Raw genomic sequence first — 10804 nt, forward strand, 5'->3', positions numbered from 1 at the left:
TCTTAGTTCATTGAAAAGGTTTGTGCTAAAATTGCTTGGACAATTAAATGTCTATATCTTGTATGCAGAGTAATTAATTTAAAGATAACAATATACACAATGTATTAATTATCGTTACTGTCCTATTGTTTTGAAATTTTGTTTTTTTTCTTTACAATAAAATAAAAAAATAAAATCATTAGCATTTGTAATTATCATTCTGGAATAACACACAATGAACAACTTCTGCTCTCTTTTGTATGGGGTCTGTCCATGCTATGAATGTCACTAGATTTTCATCTCTTTTTGATTCCTTAAATCATTAAACACTTACCTACCTACATAACAATAATCCTTTGCCTCATTAGACATTTAAAAAAAATGTTATGAATACATGTCTGCAGTACATGCACTTTACATGCACTCAGGAGTAGGTGAATGTACCGATGTTTGCAACATATAATGATTAAATTCACTGTGGGTATTTGGTACATGACGCCTCTTAAATTCATTTATGCCCCCCAATTTCAGTTTCTTGGACCTCTTTCCCATTATAGGAAAGATCTATGTCCCTAATTCCTTTCATCAATCTTTTATTTTACTCTTTATGTGGACTTTGCATTACTCAAATGAGATGAACCATATGGTAGTTAAGCTTGTGTGACTGGTTTATTTCACTTAATATTATGTTTTCAAGGTATATCTATTTACCAGCAAAACTGACAGACACTGCTTAGGCTTGCTAGACTTGAGGGCTGAAAGTTAAGAAGTCCAATTCTAAAAATCCAATTTGATGATAGCCCACTACTTATGTGCTCATCCCAATTTTCAATCCAGAGACTAATGTACACAAGAATTCCGTGCTGCAGAGGTAAGGTGTTAGCCATTATTCAATTATAGTAGTTTCTGAAAATTCAAGTAAGCCAATCCTAAGATTCAGGATCCTTATAAGCAACTGGATAAAACAATGTATATTTGGGTTATTCCCAGAATTACAATACAATGATGAGGTTCTGAGGCATTTAAAATTTTGTAAGTTTCTTAAGGGCAAAAATGTTTAAATCTGTCATGCAGGTCGCATTGTTGTCCCACTACAAAGCAGTTTCAGCGCAGCTGATCAAGCTCTCTGCCGAGCTGCTGGAATGAGGAAAGAAAGGAGACATTGTTTGAAAATCTGAGACCAAAGGTTTCACTCTCCAATTTGTTTGTTTTCAGGTTCCACAAAGGCAATAAAATAGCAGCTTTCCTCAGTGAACGGAGACTAAGCTATTTTTTCTACTGAAAGTCCTTTCCCGTTTATCCATTATTCTGGAATCATTAAATTCAACAGCCATACGTAGGAAGAAAACAATTAGGCTAAAGCAGATAGTACACGAGGAAAAAAATCAAAAGGATGTGACTTCGAACTGTCAATAAGCACCCTGTTTCTCCAGCTTCAATTTGATTTTGGGCTCTCATAGCATAATTACCTTTCAAGTCGTTACATGGCACCTGCACATTATTCCCACGCCCAGGCCAAAATGAACAACTTTCAGATCTTCAAATCCTTCAGTTTTCTCGTTAGTCCAAGCCTTAGGATATGCAATCTTCCTACCTTTTTCACTTTGTTCTTCCTCAGAGTAATCCCATGTTATTTCGTCTAACACCCTAAATTACGCAAACTCCCCTTACAGTGCGCACTCAAATCTATAACCCTTGTAACCCTCATTCACTGCCCTAATTACTTCTTTTACCAAGTTGTTCCCCTAACTTCAGCTGCAAGACATCTGCGGTATCTAGAACAGTGACTCACAAATGCTACTTGTCCATAATGATTTTCCTAAAGACTAAATTCCACAAACTGACTTAGGAATCGGGACACAAACCAGAATCTGCACTTACTCTGCTAGTCTCGCCACTCACCCAGTTCAACGCCAGGCGCTGTCCACAAGCTGGTTTCCCTCACTGAAATGCTGATCTCTCTGTGCTCTCCTGTGTCAGATCAGCGTCGCGATCGGACGTTTTATTTCCATGTCCCTCCTCCAGATTTCACAATTACACCTCTTCCCACACACTTAGCCTGCCACGAGGGCTAGGTCTTCACAAGACGGGGCCTTCGGCTATTCCCGATCTCGCCCAGTTCTTCTCCGTTCCTGCAGCACCTACAGCAACAAGTGCGCTACGTTGGGCTCTAAGATGTGGAAGTCGGGAAGGAAAGGGCGGTGATTTAGGTGGTCTCTTGGTCCTTACCAGCGTCTGCAACCTCTCGTTTTAATAACCGATCTCTTCGCATATGTGAGTAGTTTTAAACCGACTGCAGCACAGAAAAAATGTAAATCCACAACGAAAGCACCCAAACAAAAGCACCCGTACCAAGGCTGCTGCTCATTTTCTGCGAAGTCGTCCGCATTACATACATGAGAGAGAACATGTTTCAGAGAACACACAGGTAAGAAGCCTACAGATCCCGGGGGCATTACCTAAGCGAGCACAGAGGGCTCGAGGGATCCCGGGTTCAACGAGCGTGCTCGAGAGGCGACTCTTCGCCTCGGACCCCCGGCCCGGGCGCCCCTCGCCAGAAGAGGGCAGTGCGCCTGCGCGAGAGCTTCGCGGGGAGCCGGCGGCGCACACAGGCGGCTCTGCGCTCGGAATTCGCGCGGGACACGCTAGCGCCCAGTCCACAGCGACATTCCGGGATTCCGTTGCTAAGGACCTAGCCCACCCGGCGGCCAGCCCTCGCTAGCGCCGAGCCGCGGAGCGTTCGCGCGACTTCCGCCCTCCCACCGCCCGAGCAGCCGGCGCTCGGCTCCGCCCCCTGGCGCGTGCGCCCTCGCTCACCTACGGCCCGGGCCCGGAAGCCCCGCCCCCTACGCCGGACGCCCCTTTCCCGCGCTGCGGCGAGGAGGCGCACCCTCTTGTGGAAGCCTCGCTGACCCTAGCTCCTAGTGTCTGCGCTGCTTGCTTCCACTGTTCCCTTCCGCCGTGGTTTTCACACTGAGGAGGAGGCTGCTGGGTCCCTCTTTCCCTGTGCTGCGGTAATCCTGGGAAGAAGGGCAGGGAAGCCAGTTTAGGGCGAGAAAAAAACCTTTTTTGGCTATCAGTGTTACTGAGGGGAGAATGGGTATTTTATGATTTTTTAAAAAAATGTAGTATTCCGTATATATCCAGAATGTGTTGTGGTCTTTTGTAAGGCCCAGGGAGCCTAAAATCCTGGGCCAATATGAGTTTTATGCCCTATCAGTACAGGCTCTGAAGACAGAGATAAAGGAGAGGTGCTTTGCACCGGGATTGGACCCCTCTGCCGTACGAACTGAGATTAGGTTTTCAGGGAGCTGCTGTCAGCTGTGAATACATCTGGACATTAGCTGAGGTGCTGCAAACATTTTATCCAGTAACTCCCGATAGTAGGGAGGAAAAGCTGAATTTATTCTGAGTCTTGCAAAGGTAACTTGCTTTTTAAAGGAGGAGGGCGGAAGAAATGTAGGTGGTCAGTTGTCTGAGAAGTAAAAAAGTAGGAGGGGATGGCCAGTGTAGTTGTGATGAGCCGGGCAGTTTTTGTTGTCCTTCAAAAACTGGAAGACAAACCAGAGTCTTCTTGATTGTAATCCAGAGGTATAGCTCTCAGGTAGTTAAAGTTCTGAGTTGCAAAAGACATATAAACCCATCCTAATAACTGAGCCTTTCGTCCGTTTTGTGTTGGTTAACACAATGAGTTGAGCTTGCTCAGGCAGCCGTTGGTGAGTGGGGTCATGCTAGGTACGTGGCCTCATCCTGCTGGAAGCATGCTGGAGTTTGGTCAGGACACAGGGCAGGGATTTGGATGGAGTAACCTGTCCTCAGAAGTCTGTGGTTGTCAAAGATAAAAGTTTGAGTCAGTACAGACATACCTCCTTTAATGACCTACTTCCATTCCTCCAAATGAATCAATTTTATTATCACCCGAGGAACTGTTGGAAGCAAGTAGTCCTTAGAAGTAAGCCCCCCAGAAAGAATGCACTAATAAATTTTTCTTGCCTTTTGGCAAGATCTGTGCCAAATCACTCCCTTCTGCATCAAACAGGCACATCATACATATTTTTGGATATTGAGGCAAAGCAGGCATGAGGTTGCTTGTTTTGATTTAATAGCCAAAAACTGTCAGCTTATTTTTCCCCACTATCAGACATTGTAGAAATAATACATATTTTGAAGACCTTTGCCTTTTCATGAACGCAGTATTTATTTGTACCACATGCTTAATGAGTATGCTGAAATACAATAGGCTACAGGCATTCATTATTTTACATTCCTTTCCTGTAACTAGGTGGTTAGATGAATTGATTGGTAAATGAGGAATTGTATATAGTATGTACATTGTAATATTCAGAACAAAGAAATGTTCAAAGAAAACTCCAACTTGATGACTTTGTTTTTATTTGTAACTCTTACATGCAGTACTTTAACGTATAACAGAACATAAAACTATAGTATGTGCTGTACAGTACCATCAGCAAAAACTACAGTACTGTATAAACAAGGTGCACTGTACCAAAAAGACTTTGAGGCTTTATAAACAGGATGTTCCTGAACTGTACCAAAACAAACAAACAAACAAACCAAAAAAAAAAAAAAAAGAGTTGTAAGTCTAAATAGTGTGCCTAGATCCAAACTGTCATTAAAGAGGTAGATTGTTAAACAAATAATATCTGTATTTTTAGTGGGAGGAATGGAATTAGCAGATGACGGCATATGATACAGGAGAAGCAGAAACCTAGTTTGGTGTACTGGTAGGAAGAAGTCATTATTAGAAGTATTTCCAGTTCACTATAAAATATTTGAATTAATCCATTATACTTGAAAAGGAAACTCATTTGATTCATAGTCTCTGGGAGAATTAATCTGTTAGTTTCAGAGTGACGGGGTGACTAGATGTATGGTTTGCATCTTAGGTTTGTTTATTGTTATGATTTAACTCTTTAAAATGTCTCCCAAGCTGCATGTCTTCAGAGGTGGGGCTTTCTGAAGGTGACTGGATCCTTAGGGTCCTAACTCCTCAATGGGTCAGCACACTGACGAGTTTGTAGCTGATGGGCTATTAGGAAGTGGATCCAGGTGGAAGAGCTGAGTCATGAGAGAGATGCCTTCAAAGAGTGCAGAAGTTCCTTCTTTAACGACATGCCTATTTAATGAATGTTCAGACTTATGATCCCTCTTTTTTTCTTTTTGTACAGTTCTGTATACCTTGTTGATACAGCCTAAATCTCTTTTTGGTACAGTATACCTTGTTTATACAGTACTATAATTTTTGCTGATTGTACTGTACAGTGCTGTAGTTTTATGTTCTATTATAGAGTACCGCATGTAAGAGTTATGCAGGTAAAAGCAAAGTCATCAGGCTACAGTTTCCTTTCACCATTTCTTTGTTCTGATATTGTAACGTACATGCTGTGTACAATTCCTCACTTAGCGACCTTCATTTAACGACCTAGTCACAGGACAAAACTCAACCATTAAAGCAAGGGTTGCCTGTATCTCTTCTGGCTCTTCCGGCTCTCTCTGTGCTTCCAGGCTGCCCTGAGGTGAGCTGCTTTCCTCCACCATACCCTTTAGCTGGGAAGTTTATGCCTCTGACTGACCAACCTGAGGGTGCAAACTCTAAAACCAAGAACCATAAACCTTAATTAAGGCTTTTATCCTTTGAGCTGCTTATGCCAAGAACTGTGTTCCAGCAACAAAGGTAACTAATACCTTCACTGTTACATTGTTCTTCGGCTTTCCAAGCTTGGCAGCTGTGGCTAGTAGAAACAGACTTTGTAACCTTTGTTCTTTTGTGTGTGTATGCAGCACCCGGATACTCTTTCTTTAAAGTAAATTCAAAACACACTGTGGGAATGATACCATCTCGTCTCTTGTCTTCTTTCCAAGTGTTTTATTAATTGCCTCTTCTCAAGTAATTTACCAGTAAGTTGAGAAAATGTTTAAAAAGAGATTAAAAACTATCAAAAGAGACCGAAGGACATTAGTAATCTGCAGGAGGGAAAAGCTCTACCTGGTAAAAATACACGGAAGATGGTACAAAAGAAGACATATTTTCAGTACTAATACTAACAGAAATAAAACAGCCTTTCTTTTTTCTGCTGCTGTTTAAGTAGTACCTGGACCCACAGCTGTCTGAGTTTAACTGGAGGAAGATGGGGATCTGCAGTAAGGTGTTTTCAGTGGTGTTAGTGGCCTAAAGTAATGACATTTTATTTCTTATTTCCTATTATACAATCCCTCTCATATACATATGTATGCACTGATGATTAGACGTGCTAACTTGGAATAGACTTTGAGAGTAAACCACAGAAAGGATATTTAACCTGAAAAGACAGGCATACGAGGGCTGTAAGGGCTGAACCAAGACCTCTGGTTCTTACTCCTGCATCTTATAGAAAGAGGAAACATTTGCTATTCCCAAACCTAGTTTTCCTGTTTTTCTTCCAGTTATATTCTGACTGTTCACCTATGTGTGTAATATTTCATTGCACCTGCACACGTACTTTAGTACGAAAACACCTTTCACTGTAGTAACCTTTTGGCTCACCCACAGACCAAAGGTTGATAAGCTGTGGTGTTAACGTATCAGTATCTAGCAGCTCTTTAACTGCTGGATTCGTCTACAAATGCTGCATAGTTATTTCTTAATTATTTGAGTTTTTATAAGGTATCTATCAAATTGTACTTATTTTGCCCCTCTCTTACTTGATTCATTGTTAAACTGCTTTTCTCCCTCTCCTCTATATCCTCTTCTCTACTCAGGAATCTTATTTTATTTTATTATTATTATTATTTTGGTACCAGGAATCGAACTCAGGACCTTGTGCTTGCCAGGCAGGTGCTTATGCCACTGAGCTATATCATCGGCTTTATTTTATTTTTTTAACTGTGCTGGGAAAAAAACCCCAGAGACTCATGCACTCTGCCTCTGAGCCATACTCCCAACCTTGCAGTCAGGGCTTGTCACTATCTAAAGAGACTGGCTTAAAGTAGCTTTCAATTATGACACACATAAAATTCCATTTCCTATATTATACTTAATTTCTTTTTTTTTTTTTTTTTTGCCAGTACCAGGAATTGGAACTCACGACCTCATGCTTGCCAGGCAGGCGCTGTGCTGCTGAGCTAAATCCCCAGCCAATTACTTTTTAAACAAATATTTTTGCAATAATCCCAAAAGATTTTGGGAAATTAAAACAGTACTTTGACCCAACTTCACATGTGGATCAGCAATCATTCTATTTCTCAAACACACACACACACACACACACACACACACACACAGAGGATAAAGCTGGACATTTTAATCAAATATTAAATCCATCAAGAGATTAAAACTTTCTTTACTTCATGGTTTTTCTGCTTTCTTGTATATGTCTCATCCCCCCATTCTCCTTCCTTTTAACCTTTCCTTACTTCCTATATAGGAAAAGACATTCTTTAGTACTATTTAAAGTTTTAAAAAAACTTCCTTAATTTCATCATACTTGAGCAACCATTCATAATACTCAATCTTTTAAAATACACATTAAAATATTTTGTCTGTATCAATGTCTATAGCCATATGTACACACATATATAGAAATCTATATAATATTTAGCAAAATAAAGTGTTGGAAGCATCACTCCCTATCAAAATATTTTAAATTGAGATGTCATGGTTTGTTAATATTCTCGCAGTGTGTGTTTCTCTTGTAAGCAGTATTTTGCTTAACCCAAACTGCAATTCTTTGTATTTTAGGGGACTTTAAACCACTGCCTGTAGGCCTTTTTTAGCCTTAAAGTTTATGATGATTAGGGTCTCACTAAGTTCCTAAGTTGCCCACCCAGGTTGCCCAGACTGGATTGGAACATGTGATCCTCTTCCCTCAGCCTCCCAGAATGCTGAAATAACAGGAGTGCACCACCACACCCAGCTAGGGCTTATTCTTGATGAATAATATTCTTTTTTATCAAAAGAAGTAGGATTTTCTGAGTGTTACACTACAGACTTAAAAACACTTACCTTCCATTCAATGCAAGCTTTGCCTTACAGGAGTGATATGGAGGGAAGGAAACCTGAAATAGACTGTAATTTTTGTGTTTTTGTTTTCTAGGAGCCTGAATCTTGAGAATCTAGAAGTGTGATAAATCATTGTCTTAGTTACTTTCTAAGCCTAACTGAGACACAGTGCTTGACACCCGGACTGTAAGGAGCAAAGATTTATTATGGCTTGGTTTGTAGAGGTTTCAGTCCATAGTCACATAGCTGGCCCCAAGGTAGGGTGGTGTGGCAGAGGAGAAACAGAAAAAAGATCAGGGGAGGAGGAAGGGAGAAAGACTCTTCCAGGCCACACTCCCAGTGACCACCTCCTCCAACCTGGCTTTGCCTCTCAACATCACATTTACCTTTTAATCAACCAAAGGGTACCACACTCCCATGATCCAGTCACCTCCAAAAAGCCCCACCTCTGAGCCCATGAAGCTTTGGGGGCACACACCAGATGTTCCTAAACATGTTAATGAGTTTTGCTTGGCTCTAGCAGTATACCTGAGAAACAGTGTTTAAGGAGGACTGAGTTATCTTGGGTATAGTTTCAGAGTTTTTAAGCCACAGTTGCTTGGCTGTAATATTTTGCCTCTATGGCATAATATCATGGTGGTAGCATGTGGTGACAGGCTGCTCACCTTATGGTAGCCAGAAAGCAGAGATAAAGAATCCATGGTCCCAGTAACCCCTTCCATGGTGTGCTCCCCATGACCCAACTCTTATCCACTGGGCCCCACCAGCAGAAGTTCCCATGATATGGCACGTGAGTTCAATGAGACAGGCATTCAAGAAAACAAAAAGGGCAGGAACAAACAAAGCTTTATTGAGCCGGCTGATGGACAGTCTCTAACCAGGAGCGAGAGAAGGTGTCCGCCCCAATCTGGGTCTCACCTTTGGTTTAAGTACATTTTAGGCTTCCATAGTAACCATTACCTCATTTTTGGGACTCTTACAAGAATGTCACACAATTATCACAAAGTTTACCTTTCCCAAAAGCTATCTGACAGCAGGATTCCAGATGACCATTGCAGTTTAACTTTTAGCCCACTTCCCAATTTGTCCTGTTTATTCTGTTTCTATTTCATGACTCTGCTGTCCTTTAAGTGGGCTGATAATGAAGCAAGGGGAGAGGGTGAAGAGTGGGGTCAACTACAGCTTAAGTGAACTTAAGCAACTTCTCTTAATGTGGTGTTAAGAAAAGAAAATAGAGTCTCTTGCCCTATCATCACCACCTCTTAAGAAAACCCAAAACTAAAGACCAAGGCTATAGTACATTGGGAGACATTTAAGATCAAAACTATAATACTAGACTTTATTCACAGACTGGAAAGAATTTTCCTAGATTGGAAGTAAGAGTAGACAATCTTAGAGTAAGATCTTTCTTAGAGACATGGAGAAAAAGCCATGGAATGACTATGAATGTACCACATTGGCAACCAGAAAATTTGCACTAAATTGCTCACACTCTTAAGTGAAGTGTAGAATCATAAAATTGTATGATGAGCAGAGGGTATACAGTCGGGTTCTTTGAGTGTTGAAGTTACCTCACTGACCTTTGCACAATTATGTAAAACTCTCAGAACATTGCAGCAACATTAGTACAAAGAGAAACAATCCTTAGCATGTGAAATTCAAACTGTTCCTATAAAAGCAAAACAGAGAATAGGGACAAAATTGAACCAAAGAAAAATAAAGTTCCATGGGTACTCCAGTTTGGGGCTTGAGATTGATCCCTTTTCAGTATGCTTCCTTCTGTTTGCTTTGTGTGTACCTGTGTGTGTACTTTTCCTGAGCTGTAGTTTCTTTTATGAGATTCTTAGTCATTGACACACACACAGAATCACAGTGGGTAAACATGCAAATTTCTGTTGCCACTTCCAGATATCTGATAGCAAGCAAGTGGCACTTACATCATACATTGAAAAACAATGAATAATGACAGTTCTTAACATCTGAAATAGCTCCTTATCCTGAACAAAAGATGCTTATAATTATTTACACACTTGAACCCTTGTGATAAGATCTCACTAATTTTTCATAATTAACATTTGATCTTCATGTATGCTATTTTCCAAACTGCACTGAGCTTTTAAGGAGCTTTTCTTCTAGAGTGTAAAGCCTCATTTAACTTTTTAAAAAACACCAGGGGAGGGGAAAGGAGAAGAGGAAAAAAACAATCTGGATACACAGTTTTCTACAATGTTCTGTTACAAATTTTATGTAGGCATCGCTTAACCATTTTGGGTTGTGTCCCTCAGTGCTGAAGTAGCTTTCTCCAGTTATGGTCATATCAGGTCAAGTTTAACTTTCACAGGGAAAGGGAATCAGTGTCATGAAACATTTCTTGCTCAGTTGAGTAATATCAGAGATTTAGAAAGAGTAGCTATTAGGCTAAATGTATTTAGAGTCCATTGTCAAGTCTAATCTCATCTATTCTACAGGTAAAAGTTCTAATAAAAACATTAGAGTGTTGACAAACAACAATTAAAAGCTTACAAGCAAATGTAATACAAACTAAGAGCAAAGCAGCTGTGCATGGTGGACCATGCCTGTAATCCCAACTCTCAAGAGGCTGAGATAGAAGGAGCTCTGCTAGTTTGAGGCCGCCTGGATCCCATAGTGAATTTAGGACCAGCCTGAGCTCAGAAAACAAAAGAAAATGAAAAACTCCCAAAAAACTAAGAGAACAAATGAAATACAGTCTGTATACAAGATTTAAACTAGAAAATAGTGACCAAATTAATTAAAGAAAGCCGGGGCTGGGGATTTAGCTCAGCGGCAAAGCGCCTGCCTGGCAAG

At 40.7% G+C, this 10804-nt stretch overlaps 1 protein-coding gene across 3 annotated transcripts in view; it reads right to left on the bottom strand.

The window, feature by feature from the left end:
• Positions 1–2785, bottom strand: part of Echdc1 (ethylmalonyl-CoA decarboxylase 1) — a 33135-nt gene extending 30350 nt beyond the window's left edge. The window contains exons 1-2 of one of the 3 annotated variants that reach the window (XM_013516634.1): positions 2439–2785; positions 1882–2120 (exon numbers count right to left, since the gene is read on the bottom strand). The gene's annotated coding sequence lies outside the window, so the exon portion shown is untranslated. Of the gene's footprint in view, positions 1–1860; positions 2121–2438 lie in introns of all 3 variants that reach the window. The other 2 variants (XM_013516635.1, XM_005389168.2) reach the window with 2 other exon arrangements.
• Between the last annotated feature and the right edge of the window lie 8019 nt (positions 2786–10804).

Source organism: Chinchilla lanigera, unplaced genomic scaffold (genome assembly GCF_000276665.1).
Source record: "Chinchilla lanigera isolate Chin_1 unplaced genomic scaffold, ChiLan1.0 scaffold00035, whole genome shotgun sequence".
In the NCBI taxonomy this organism is placed as follows: domain Eukaryota; kingdom Metazoa; phylum Chordata; class Mammalia; order Rodentia; family Chinchillidae; genus Chinchilla; species Chinchilla lanigera.